At 32.4% G+C, this 11,952-nt stretch overlaps 1 protein-coding gene across 1 annotated transcript in view; it reads left to right on the forward strand.

The window, feature by feature from the left end:
- Dgk (diacyl glycerol kinase 1) overlaps positions 1-11,952 on the forward strand; it is a 101,939-nt gene that overhangs the window by 617 nt on the left and 89,370 nt on the right. The gene's annotated exons all lie outside the window — the stretch shown is intronic.

Below are 11,952 nucleotides of genomic sequence, written 5' to 3' on the forward strand. Positions count from 1 at the left end.
GAAAGCGATAACATCAGCTTAAAGTGGAAAAGATAACAACAAGAATAATTCTTTTTATATAGGAATAAAAAATTGAATACAATAAATTTATATTAAAAAATATATAAAATTATTATATATTTTTTCTTTATATGATTATGAATATTTTAATTAAATTTATACCAAAAAAAGATTTCACTTTATGAATCGTAAAAAGGTTTCCACAAAGAGTCGCATTAAAGAAGCTAAAAAATTTAGTGAATAAATCGTTGACTGATAAATTAGCGAATATCAATCAACAGTAGATATTTTGATTAATATATCTACATATGTGATGATACATTAATTTCTACTAATACCTCGACCTTTTACATTAAATCTCATCAACGAATCATTTCTGGAATGTGTTGCAACATTCATGTATCAACTTTAATGTTAAGCCTAATCCTTTCTATCAAATTCTTTTTTTCGATATTACAGGCAGGATAACTATAATCTAGAGAAATAACTAATTTAAGGAATTATCGCGAAACTGGTAATTAATTCTGCACACTGTTAGATATCAAAGGAGCAATATCAACCCAATCCTTTGACTTAAAAACATTTTGTTATTTTTAACTTCCATGTATGTCAAAATGTGAATCAATCTATTTCTGTGGTTAGTTTAATCCCCGGTTTAAACATAAACAGCATCTATATCAACGTATATATATTTACTAAATAATAAACTAAATTTGAGTCAAATTTAACACATTTTCTTAAATTAAATTATTTAACTTTATTGTTTTAATTAAATTACGACATATTAAATAAGAGCAGTGCCAACCTATAGAAATGATTAAAAATAACTTAAATTGGCTACCATTTGACATTACGAATTTAACAGTGTATAGCGGTAAAGCAATCGGTTACTAATAAATACAAACATACAACAGCGATAATTAATTAAAGTTTCTTCCAAAGTGTTGTAAAAAGTTATTATTTACTTTCACATTTTATATATTATATGACTTTTATAATTGAAATATTTTTTATACGAAAACTCTTCATTATTAAATTCATATAATGTCAAATTATATCCAAATGAAGTTATTTTTAATCATTTTTATAGGTCGCCACTGCTCCTATATGCTTAATATAACTTTAATTTAACTAAAGTAATAGAGTTAAACAATTTAATAAAAATTACATTTGACTCAAATCTAGTTTATCATTTACTAAATGCATGTGTTATTCACTATGAAACTGATCACAAAAATTGATTGATTTACATTTTGATACACATGGAAGTTAAAAACAAAGTGTTATTTTTAATTTAAAGTATTAGGTTATTGCTTCTTTGATATCTAACAGTGTATTTGAAATTAATTGATTGATATGATTTCGTTATCTATATATATTCCTTGAAGAAGAATCCATCCCAAATTGATAAGAAATTTTCTATTAAATGTGATTATGTAGTGTTAGAAGAGAGAATTTACGTACTTTAAAATCTATCCGCTTTATAAAACATATTTTAATGTCATATGTACATCATTATCTCTCTCTCTCTCTATATATATACATATATATATTATCTAAAAAAAACTAAAAAGTATTCTTTTAGTTCCAAAGTCGCGAAAAAAAATTTGTCTTTTTTTATCAAAAAGGATTTTATCATACACTGTTAGATATCAAAGGAGCAATGGTAATCTAATCTCTTAAGTTAAATAACAATTTGCTATTTCAACTTCCACATGTGTCAAAATATAAATCAATCCATTTCTGTAGTTAGTTTTTAAGCAAACATCATCCATATTAAATACGTATGTATTTAATACATTTTCAAATTTAATACATTTTCTTACGTTAAATTGTTTAATTCTATTGTTCCGGTCAAATTAACGATACATTGAGTAGGAGCAGTTGCAACCGATAAATGATTAAAAATAACTCAAATTGAATATAATTTGACACTATGAATTTAACAGTGTATATTAAATAAGAGAGGAAGAGAGAGAGGGAGGGAGAGAGAGAGAGAGAGAGAGAGAGAGAGAGAGAGAGAAAAGAGTCTGACAATGATATTAGATTCACACTTGAAATTAACTCTGTCTGTCTTATTAGATAGTATAAAACACAGCTCTCGCGAATGTGTGTATGTTTGTGAGTTAAAATTTATGTAAAAGCTTCCGAAGATAGGCAGTAACGTGGCGATATTATTTTCGCCTGGTCCTCGATGACGAATCCGACATAGCGCCTACATCATTCAATTCCAATGTAAACAATTAATATCCAGTCGTGTGTTTTTAATTGAATATTCTTCTTTTGTTGAACATTTAATTGATACGCGTTCGAAATTTCGGCCTGTGGTTACACGAAACGGAGCCAATTTCATGCCCTTTGTCAGAGGTTCCTTTTAACCTCTGACCTTCACAACGGTGTTATATAGTAGTAGTAATATATATGTATTCGCGCGCGACTTGCGGCGCGATGCCCTCGTTCTGCGACACGAAAGGCAGGATCCCGTGGTTTCGAATGCATTAACATCGGAGTGGGCTTGAAAAAGCAGCCTGCTTTTACACTCACGTTTCCGTAGCTTGATAACTTAGTTTAAAACTACTTCGTGTAACTTACAAAAGGGCTCAGGTCTCACTACTCCATTGTGCATTTCACCTTGTCGACATCGCGATTTTCCACGCGTGCGGTTGAATGCAATGAATGTAGAATCAAAAATCAATGGGCGCGTGTTAAATTTCTAACACATTCCATCTTTTAATATAATTAATATAATAAAAAAGTATGTTTAGACTTTCGCTTCAATTACAACTTGTTTTAATGTACCCAGTTGGAAAAAATGTGTTGAATTTAACATAAATCGCATGTCCCAAACGGTCCATTCAAATTTTTGAGTTAATTTTACACAAGATGAATATATTAGGAGGTAACACAAATTTTATGTAAGAGAATAAATACAAAGAGAGATAATATCGACACAGTTTGTAAACAAATTGTGGGAACATATTTTTTTTTCAGAAAATTAAAATTATGATACGTTAAATTAACACTCGAATTATTTTATTCATTTATCTTAGAATTTACGTTTTAAAACACATTATTTTTATGTTACTTATTCATTTACTCATAAATTGTGTCATTTTGACACTATGTTAAATTAATACTCGAATATGTTAAAAAATTCAACACAAACTGTTAACACAAACGTGAGTGGACCGTTTCCAACACAAATACACAAATTTTTTTACCGTGTATGCGATTCCTAATTATATAATTATTAGAACATTTAGTTATTTAGAGTCATTACTAAGTTTTTAATTATTTACTTATTATTAGAAATTTACATGTGTACGTTTACTTTTAAATTTAATTGTAACCTAATCTGTAATTAAGAATTATAATAATTTAATTATTTACATTATTATTTTTATTATTGTATTTGTTAATTTTATTGTTATTCCTAAAGTGAATAATATATTCGCATATTTTATTCGGACACCTTAACGTAATTTTATCGTCGACAGATGTTGCTCTAATAAAATTTCTACCGCGCGTACAGCCGAGTTAAGTCTTCCAATTACATCTAGCATTCGCGGAATACTAGAGCTGAATGCTTAATGAGAAAGCGACCTGAATTCGTCGCATTTATTTAAACTGAGAAATATATATTAAACGCGCGATTTACACGTTACACTTAATTTACACAAACAGATTTGAGTCGGAAAATTTCAGGCGCAATACCGGACACGCGTCGTGCCGCGAATCTTTCTTCGTGTCTAAACATAAACCATGATGCCGAAATTCTTCATGAGTTTCTGCAATCGGACGTACAGAAAGTTGGTTTGAAAAGTGATAGTCTATGCATCTGTCAAGCGCGCATAGTAATAGTTCACGTGTAACGCCCTTGGGGTTGTCTTTCCAATGAACGGACTATTCATTTAAAGTTTTGGCTCTAATTCAAAAACTAATCTATCTGGATTTCGCGAGTAAATACTTGTATTTGAAATTTTCGTCTTCTCAGTGGAAAATACTACCCACTATATAGGACGTGAAAGATAATGCTACGACCGATACGCTAACAAATGAGAAACTCGAATTTTTATGAGCAGTAAAACGTGATTGTTGGCGAAGATATCATCGATATTTCGAATCGGGCGTTATCGTTTACTTAACGAATTTAACCGCGCACGACAATAAAATGCACACAATACAAAAGTAATAGCAATGATATCAGTAAGCATAATTTTATGTTTATTAGCTTACTTTTTTTTATAAATATTAGTGTATTGTAGAGATATTATTACGTGTATTATAAATTATATTACATATATGACGTGTTATTATTAAGTAATTGAATTTAGGCATGTAATATATATAATTAAATATCGTTACGTAAATTTTCTCTTTTTTTTTGTTCTCTTAAGTTAACTAACTCTTGATTTAGGCTGCGGTTCACTTGACGCTACAAACGCTTCGAAGCGTTTGTAGCGTCAAGTGGACCGCAGCCTTTATTTGTAAATTACTCGAGAAAACATTTACAAAAAAAATTATCTGATGACCTTCTCGCGTAGCTCAACACCGCAGATGTACAAAGGACACCGATTTTTTTTCTTCGCCGCTCATTTTGTAAATGCTGCCATCTCTGCTTTTCGTGCACTACGTTGTACAGCTTCGTTGTTGAATTGCGTAAATTCCAAGTACAAGTAACAACTGCCGTGAATGGAAAGCTCCACTCTTACTGAAATCTTTTTTTTTTAGGGACACGTTTATAAAGTGCGTTTCAACAGGTTGTCGATTCAACTGTCTATTATTTCGGTTTCAAATTATCAAAGGAGATAGCACGGGTTTCTAGTGTGCAAATACTATTTCGTTATTTTGGAAATTTGACTCGATTTTGTAAAGCTTTGGCGTTTACGTGCACTTATGAAACACAAGCCTTACAAAAAGTATTTCCATTTTTATTTTAGCTGTTGAAAAAAAGCGGAAAAGTTTACTTTATGAGTTTATTTTATTGGCGCGGGTCGAATATTATTTTTGTTCCAACATGTATATTTGAATTTTATACGATTTATATAATCTTATATAATTTATATAAGACATAAATCGTACGAGATTTTGTAAATTCTATGTCGTGGGACGATAGAAATGTGATTATATTTGTCTAAAATCAAATATGTAGAGAAATATGAATATTGTTATTTTTTCGCAAAAATGTTCCATCGGAAGAAATTAAGACGCCTAGAGTTGTCCGTCCGATATTTTTCTATTACTTTTATAATGTCGGATAGTAATCGGCTTTTGATATGAGATACAATGAGTTTTAACGGAGACTGCATAATATTATTACACGTATGAAATCGTGAATTTTAATTTTAAGAGTCTTAAATTATAAAGTAATGCAAAGCCGAAATTGGAGAAATAATAATTTAATACTGTTCAAACAATTCAAAATTATTCTTAATGAAGAAGATAAAAAAAATTGAAAAATATAAGAGAATTTGTACGTCTTGCTTAGAATAAATAAATTTTACTTATTTGTATTAAAATTTATCGCTGAAGAAAATCTATAAACTCACATAAACAATTTTTTTAAATATTTATTCATATCAGAATAAAAAATTTATCCTACCGCTATTAACTTTTATATATAAACAGGTACTTTTTAATCTCTCTTTCCTTTATGAATATTACACATACAATCCATTACAAATATTACACACAGTACATACAAAAATTATGATATACATTTACTATTCATGAATGAAACAACTCAACAACTCGTCATCTTCAGAAGTATGCTCTATTTAGCGACGAATGAATAGAACATTGTGCAGAGAAAATTTCGTTGTATCGTATTTTAGACTATTGTTGTCTTTTCACGATGATTAAAGCGGGAAAAATAGAGAGGATAGAATCAACAACCTGTTGAAACATATTTTTCAATATGCGTTTATACAAATTCCTTTCATCAACCCTTTCATGTCTGTCAGAATCTAAATTTAAGGGTAAATGAGTTCTGGGAACTAGGAAGAATGTCTGTCGTAAATATACCACTAGATTGACCATATCGAACGTACGCATCAGAAAATCCTGCTCTATCTAATATCGCAAAGATGCTTAAATTGTAACCCGTAATCCCAGAATACTATCGATTCAAGGATCTGCTTTGCGTGACATAGAAGTAAATCGTGACTTTCACGGTTGCTCTATGAATATGCATCGCTTAATTATAACTCTAGTCGGCGCGTTTGTAAGCGATTTTCTTCTGCAGTCAGACCGGAATTTTAAACAGCTTCGTAGCGTGTAAAAACGCTGGATCGCATCTCACTGAAAATTCAAGGGCTCGTACTAAGTATTTGCTAATAAATGTGATTATATGTATATATATATATATACATATATTGCTCTCTGCTTGCTTCCTCTTCGTATCGGCTACATGCATTTGTCGCGTTACACCAAATTCGCGAACAGAGTATTTATGTATATAACAGCTACGACGATACAAACACAATAGCTACGGACTGAAACACGAATTCTCGTCAAATCTACCACCGATTTAATTATCGTATTATATAAGCAAAATTCACAAGTGCATTATACCTGTCTGCCGATGAATGTGAGACGGACCGAAATAAATCCGTTCCTAAATCGAATATCGAGCTGATTACACTATTAAGTCCTACGTTCAGCATTCAAGACTGTTTAACCGTGTTAAGAACAATGAGTTTCGCCATGGAAGCTTGCCGGCTTCATTAATCTGCTTCATCAGCAACAATCGGCGCGTGCGCACGCGCGCGCATCGCTGATTTATTCAATAAAAAGGAAAACGAAACTTCTTTATAGTTCATAAAGCTGGCCGTTAGTTTCCTTTTGACTATATGCTTCTCAATCCTTTTTTACGGCGCTCTCCGACGGAGAACCTTCCCGCGACAAGAAGTTCTCCTTTTCCTCTTTCTTTTGTCTCCATTTTTTTGCCATCTCCTTCGAGTGTTTCACGTGTCTCTCTCTCATTTCCTTGTATTTCCTTCACCCTTTCGCGAGCTTCACGTTCTACCCTATTCAAGGACAACCAACGGAGAATATGTTACCATGACGACGCATGAGCTTAGCGTAACCTTCTACCCATTCCCATCCCTTTTCTGTGTATCATGCACGTGCCTATCCATCGTGTCGCCGGTATGAGCACGTTCTCGTTGAAGATTGAGACGTCGCATAATTTTGACAATGCGTCGACGAAACACATGACCCCATCCAACAGAAGATACGATGAAGAATGAGACGTAGCATAATTTTTAACGATGAGTTTACGAAGACGTGGTTGAGTCTTGTGAGGACACAGCGGACGTGATCTTGCTTCGATTCGAGTGTTGCATCTTCAATCTTCCAAGTTGGCAATGTTGAACTTAGGCACAATCAATCTTTTTATTATGAATTTTGGTAGATAAATTTAAATTTGTAAAAAGTAAGTCAAATTACAATCCAACTTCCATGGTTAAAACTCACACACACACACATTGTTAAAGTTTTTATAAGTATGTAAGAATTTTTTCAGATTTTTATATGTACAGTCTGAAACAATATAAGAATCTGAACTTAAAGTCAGATTCGGAAGTTAAAGATTCGAACAAAGTGTGAAAATTTTGCCGACGAAAAATTAATTTTTTAAAAGTTCCTAGTCAGAAATGAATGGTTGACGTTGAATCAACATTGATTCGACACCGATTTATGTTGAATCAGCATCGATTCGACCTTGGATTCGATGTTGATCGACCAATTATTTCTGACTGTGTTTCTCTAACCGAGTTTGTCTCTCACTATTCATCAATCCAAATCCTAAGAGTCTCTTTCAATTCTGACGCTAATCGATGGTTAATTGAATCATCACAATTGTCAACGTGAGACCTGAACAGTTTGTCTCATTATCAGAAAAAGAAAAGAGAGTAAAAGTTTTAATACATTGAACTGATGTTGGCATTTCTGCAAATTAATCGTCGATTAACTTAATTAGAACTCATTATCAGAAAAAGAAAAGAGATAAAAGTTTTAATACATTAAACTGATGTTGGCATTTCAGCAAATTAATCGTCGATTAACTTAATTAGAAATTAAAAAAAGGCTCTAAGTATTGTGACTGAATTGAACCTTCATCTGAAGATGACAGACCAGTCAACGAAGAATAAAAATGAAAACGTCGTGAATCTACGGTGAAAGCTCCGAAGTTTGGAGAAACTGGATATTATGCATCCACCGTAGTCTCGATAATTAACTTCGAGCGAACGATGCGACACGTGACGTGCATCATGTTTCGATAGTCTTAATTACCGTCGACAATGTAACTGACGCGCATTGTTTCATGTTTGTGCTTCGCATTTCGAAGTGCAAACATGCCGATACGTAAATACCACAAAATTACATTTGCCAGTTTCCCAGGAGATTACGTGCGTTTAAGGGTGTGAAGCGCACCGTCCTCCGTCATCCGATTGAAGAACGCTGAATTGTATTGTTCGTAAAAGTACATCTGGAATAAGTTGAATGGGTTCCAGGATGAGCATTGCCAGTGAAATTTTATCGTCTTTGCAATACTTGGAGAGGAAGTACTAAAGAGAGCGGAAAAGAGCATCTTAAAAATAATTAATCACCTTCGCGGCATAATAAATTCTGGGTTTATACAAAATACGACGTCGTTCATATTTTTCTTCTGATAAATCGAGTTTCACAAGACGTACATAATTTTATTAGCGGTATATTGATCTTCCACGAAGAAATGCACAAGGACTTAAGTCTTATATAATGAGAAAGGATTGAGTTTTCATAACTAGGTACTTATTTTAGATTATACGACTGAAAAATCTAAATTTTATCACGATAGTGAACTTTATTTTCTTGTTGTTGACGTTTCTATATAAGAAACTTTTTAAATCGATGCGACTGTTTCGTTGTCATTGAATCGAGATTAAATTCTGTTTATTCCGCATGTTGTTGCCAGCAGTTTCGTAACTCGGGGATACATCAAGGTAACCATTAGATGTGTGCCATTGACATCGGGAATGCCAACCAACCACCTGTAGAAACTATCATTAAAGCCAACCTACTGTCATCGCCAGTGATTACACTATAAACTTTATCAATTACGATTATACATGTATGCGCGTTAATAATCTAATCGTAACTCTTTTTATTTCTTTTCAGACAATCCATATTATTAAATAAAAATAAATTGTAATTGTACGTAGTTTAATTAGATTTGTTATTGAAATAATCTAATAAACATCATGCTATAATATCTTGAAACAATAAAGCTCAAAGTATATTTTGTACGTATAGATATATTTCCAAAACAATTCCTAACAATATCTTACATCAAAGTTAATGTATCTTTAATTTAAAAGATTGAATACCTTTTCAATACAAAAATGTATTAAATTAATAAAATTCTAAAATGATTAAAACTAACTTTTTAGATATCGAGATGTACAATTCATCGGTGTGTGTGTTCCTGAAAGTATAGTTTTTTAAATTATTTTTTAGAGAATTTGATTATATAATAAAAGGAAGATATAACTTTTTAGACGATCGTTTAAGAATTGTTTTATTTCTACATTTTCTTATATTGATATTTTTCTTCATGGAGAAACCGAAAATTATTAATAATAATGACGCTATACTCAAGAAAAAATTGATATATTAAAATAAAGTTAATAAAATCCTTATTCACATCGTTATGAAATCGCTGTCAAATATCGCTTTAATCATTTAATTCAGAATTTTGTTAACTCTAATTCTAATTTTTATATGATTAAAGCATAACTGACAGCGATTTCGTAACGATGTAAATAAGAATTTTATTCTTTATTTTAATATCAGTTTTTCCTTAAATGTAGTATTATTAAAATAATTTTCAATTTTCGTGAAGAAAAATATATAAGAAAATACAAAAATGAAACGATCTCCGGACGGTCGTAAAATAGTAAAAGTTGTTCCTCCTTTATATAATAAAATCAAATAACACTGGGCTCCGCTATTTGTAGAGAATATTTTCGGACACGTCATGTTTGAAGTATGCATACAGTGGCAAGACTAGAAGGCAAATAGCGGAAAAGTTAGATGGAACGTACGAAACAATGAAGTGGACAAGTGCATTGTTTGCTTAGTTTACGCTGCAATCCGGACAACTCCGAACTTGGAAAGCGCAGAAAGTTGGACACGCCAAGCTTTAGTGACTTAAAATACCTATCGTTCGTATTCATTTCGAGCGTGTCCGTGACACGTGTACATACACACGTGATGTACGAGTCGATTGTATTCGCGAAAAAAATATTCGCGAATTTATATAAATACCAAAAAGGTCACAAAAGCGAATGACATAAAAAATTGAAGAAAGTATACGACAGCGCGGTTATATGCTCGTTTAGCAGTTTCGCCGAAGGCGAGAATCCGTATCCACGAAATGGAAAATGGAAAATATCGTTCAAAGCGACATACAACGAGGACCATTGCGAACGGAGAGGTAAACGCGACTGAAAGGAAGAAACGTCAAACGATCAAACGCAATACTTATTTTCCTGAGCAATACCTATTTGATGAGCGACGACGAGACGCTGTGGATTTTTATGTCGAGGTGAATTTTCGAATATCACACACACGTCTTCTTTACACCCTTTCGAGTCGCTCTTCTTTGGAGAGCACGTTGACGATTCTTTTTTTAATCTCGCGCACGCCTTTGTAACGCGCAACATTGTTATCACGTTATGGATATTGGTTACCGCGTTCGATTGACAGGCAATTGTCGATGCATTGTGCGAGTTCCACGGTATGATTATAGCCACGGGCTATAGCACAATGGATCTGCTGCCTACCGGATCGTTTGTTTTCATTCAAGGCGCCGGCATAGAGACAGCCGGCACCGCATTTTTCTTAGGACCTGTCCGTGACGTTACGTGTATATCTGCGAACTCAACGTGAAGCCGCTCACGATGGCGATACCACTCTTGCTCCTTTCGCTATACATTCTTATTAATCGTATATCTATACGTTGACTCGCAGTGGTACGTACCACTTACTTATCGGACGCACAACTCACTGAAGCTATTTTTTTCACCTAAGCCTTCTTTCCTCTTTAGCATCTCTCCATTGGATTACTGGAAACAGAGAATCGCGATTCTCGCTTTATCATCTAATTGGCGGTTCTAGAGAAACCTCTTAGATCTGTAATTTACGAATACATTTGCACGGAAAGAGTTATTTCGCTGAAGTATCTAAAAATTTAGCTGGATGTTTTCTAAAATTTTTAGAATGTATTTCTCCAAAGAGTGAAATGTCATTCTTAAAAATTGAGCCACTCTTTTTCAAAATTAGTTTAATTTTTTTTTACTTTTTAGAGCGAAATTCCATTCTAAAGAATTTAGAGAGTGAGGGAGACCGGGGACAAAAGTAACACGGGACAATAGTAATATTGTTAATATTTCTTAAACTATAATAGATATGTGTGTGCGGCTGCATGGTAAAATTCTGTAGACAGATCGTCATTGAATCGTTCGTTACATGCTGATTCTCGCGGAACGTGCATGAGTGCAGAAGCAAAAATTACTTTTTTCGTGCATCAAGTAAGTTTTATTGCGTGCACAAAATCTAAAATATTTTTTTTTCTTTATAATGAAGGTATAGTGTATTATCATAATATATTTTAATGCGTATATATAAATTATCTGCGTTGATGATTTGTACATTTGGGTTGATTTTTATTTAGGTTTTTATTTAAAAAATTTACTATAAATCATTAAATATCATTAGGGGACAATAGTAACATCAATGCCTGGGGTCAGTTGTAACATTACAATTATTCCCAAAGTTACTTGATTTTATTTTAGTATTATTTTGTACAATGTTATTTGTATTTTTCTTCATAGAATCCCAAGAAAACACAAGACAGATAAGAGAAAAACTATATAAAAGAAGTGTCTTTATACAAATAGAGACATT

Source organism: Mycetomoellerius zeteki, unplaced genomic scaffold, assembly GCF_001594055.1.
Source record: "Mycetomoellerius zeteki isolate Tzet28-1 unplaced genomic scaffold, Tzet1.0 scaffold228, whole genome shotgun sequence".
Taxonomy (NCBI): Eukaryota; Metazoa; Arthropoda; class Insecta; order Hymenoptera; family Formicidae; genus Mycetomoellerius; species Mycetomoellerius zeteki.